The sequence below is a fragment of the Octopus bimaculoides genome, chromosome 4 (assembly GCF_001194135.2).
Source record: "Octopus bimaculoides isolate UCB-OBI-ISO-001 chromosome 4, ASM119413v2, whole genome shotgun sequence".
Classification (NCBI taxonomy): Eukaryota; Metazoa; Mollusca; class Cephalopoda; order Octopoda; family Octopodidae; genus Octopus; species Octopus bimaculoides.
Genome location: NC_068984.1, coordinates 27,817,550 through 27,820,601, shown reverse-complemented (window position 1 = coordinate 27,820,601; position 3,052 = coordinate 27,817,550). Strand labels below are relative to the sequence as shown.

The window sequence follows — 3,052 nt, the reverse complement described above, 5'->3', positions numbered from 1 at the left end:
GCTCTTCCGATCTGCACGCGTACAACTGTCAGTAGAGTGGGTGTATTATCCGACTTTTATAGTATTAGGTATCCATCACAGCTAGTCTTTCCAATCGGTTTCATGTAAAGAATACAATGGTGTCTTAGGTAACAATCCAATACATATAACTTTACGCTCATCATAAAGAGCCGATATGAGAGGGAATACGGCCATATTCCATTCCATATCAGCTATCCCTCATGAGTGTAGAGTTATATATATGGATTACCTAACACTCCATTATATTCTTTTGGAAAAATGGCACTAATTCCAATTTTTCACCATTCATTTTCAAGTGTGTAAAATAAAGAAATCAATAATTGATGTTTCTATATTATATATGAAAATAAAGAATAAACAATTCAGCAGCTATTGGACAACAAGTTGTATCAAATTAAGGTTTTAACATGAAGATACATATTGCCAAAATTCATTAATAGAAATCCGAAAAAACTTTTGACTCAACCTAGCATGTGTTTACAGATGCCTGAAAGTATGTAGTATGTGTATTTATACATACATGCTTCTATGTATACTTGTATATGTGGTATAGAAAATATTGTTATACTCAGCTCTTTACTGTATTATATTTAAAAAATTATAGTTTGTTATTAGATCTGTATGCTGGTTTTAAAAAATACATTTCCAATATAATTCAGCATTTCAAAATCGTTCAAAATCGTTTTGTTTTTACTTCCTAGACGAAATAAGCTAAGCACAGTTGTTATAACAATTTTATTCTAAACAAGAATCATAGGAATGATGCATGTGTTTTGCATCGCTTTTTGTTCAAATATTTTGTCTATCGATATTGGATTCGTTTCAGCAGTCAGGAAGTTGATTGGTCATTGTATCAAGTGTTAGGTCTGAAGATTTAACAACATGCAGTAATGCTAAACAGCTATGTATATACGCATGTATGAATGTATGTATGTATGTAGGTAGGTAGGTAGGTAGGTAGGTAGGTAGGTAGGTAGGTAGGTAGGTATGCACACGTGCATATTTTCATGTATGTACGTATGTATTTATGGATGGATAGACAGATGAATGGATGAATTGTGTAGAAAACCTTACTATCCTTGAGTTTTAACAGATCGAGAAAACCTATAATCAAAATTATTCTAGCTAAGACCAGCCTGTCAATTTGGGATAGTTCTCCTATATTATTAGCGGTTCTTTGTCCTTGAGAAATTTTGTGAAAATATTACTATTGTTCACATCAATAAGGTTTTTAACCATGTTTAACATGCAAATCTCAGATAAAATTGCCTGCCAACATTCCCAATCATCTCTCACCTTTTAAATCACTCGCCTCCTCTCAGAACATCCCATTACATTGCAATATGTGTTGATGAAATTCTATCAGAAACACGCTTTATCAACTGTCATACACCTAAAGTTTCAATGTTGCCCCTCACACTCTACTTTCAATGACCTACTTTCCATCATTCCTAACAGTGTCCACTACAACACAACTAATACCAGCCGTTATTCCTCCCGAATTCTCCACTTTCAAGCATCGTCAATATGTAGCTTAGACGTTTCACATCAAATCTACAATGACTTCATGAGTAGAGAACTCAAGAAGGTCATGACTCATCTATTTGCTTCATCAGTTCAGAAACACGATGACTACAAATATATGACTTTGTGTGTGTGTGGGTGTGCGCGCATATATATGTGCATATATATAAATACATATATATACATATATATCATCAACATCATCATCATTATCCTTTAACGTCCGCTTTCAATGCTGGCATGGGTTGGACGATTTGACTGAGGACTGGCGAGCCAGATGGCTGCACCAGGCTCCAGTCTGATCTGGCAGAGTTTCTACTGCTGGATACCCTTCCCAATGCCAACCAATCCGAGAGTGTAGTGGATGCTTTTACGTGCCACCGGTACTAGGGCCAGTCATGTGGTACTGGCGACGGCCACAATCAAATGGTGTCTTTTGTGTACCACCTGCACATGAGCCAATCCAGCGGCACTGGCAACGACCTCGCACGAGTGTTGTTTTTCACGTGCCACCGGCACAAGTACCAGTAAGGTGATGCTGGTAACGCATACGCTCGAGTGGTGCTTTTTATGTGCCGCCGGCACGGGAGCCAGTGAGCAGCCCTGGCAACGATCACGCTCGGCTGGTGCTTTTAATGTTCCACTGGCACGGGTGCCAGTCAGGCGGTGATGTCATCGGCCACGTCAGTGAATTTGATTTTGATTGTGATTGCACTTGCCTCAACAGGTCTTCGCAAGTAACGCATTAGTAGGCTGATTACACCGCTGGCATAGACCACGGGTTATGTTCTCACTTGTCTTGCTGGTCTTCTCAAGCACAGCATATTTCCAAAGGTCTCGGTCACTAGTCATTGCCTTGGTGAGGCCCACTGTTTGAAGGGCATGATTCACCACCTCATTCCAGGTCTTCCTGGGTCTACCTTTTCCACAGATTCCCTCAACTGCTAGGGTGCGACACTTTTTCACACAGCTGTCCTCATCTATTCGCACCACATGTCCATACCAGCGCAGTCGTCTCTCTTGCACGCCACATCTGATGCTTCTTATGTCCAACTTTTCTCTCAAGGCGCTCTCACTCTGTTATGTATGCACACTGACATTACACATTCAGCGGAGCATACTCGCTTCATTCCTTGCAAGCTTACACGTGTCCTCAGCAGTCACGGCCCATGTTTCACTGCCATGTAGCATGGCTGTTCGTACACATGCATCATACAGTCTACCTTGTACTCTGAACGAGAAGCCCTTTGTCATCAGTAGAGGTAGGAGCTCTCTGAACTTTGCCCAGGCTATTCTTATTCTAGCAGCTACACTTTCAGAGCATCCACCCCAACTAATGACTTGGTCACCTAGGTAACGGAAGCTGTCAACTACTTCTAGCTTTTCTCCCTGGAATGTGACAGAAGTTGTTCTCTGCACATTTCCAGTGTTTATTGCCCCTGAGCATCTGCCACATACAAAAACTATCTTGCTAGTTAGCCTTCCTTTGATATAGCTGCACCTCTTA

General features: G+C 40.6%; 1 long non-coding RNA gene across 1 annotated transcript in view; it reads left to right on the top strand.

Moving 5' to 3' along the window:
- Window positions 1-3,052, top strand: part of LOC106870309 (uncharacterized) — a 15,136-nt gene that overhangs the window by 312 nt on the left and 11,772 nt on the right. The window lies entirely within an intron of this gene.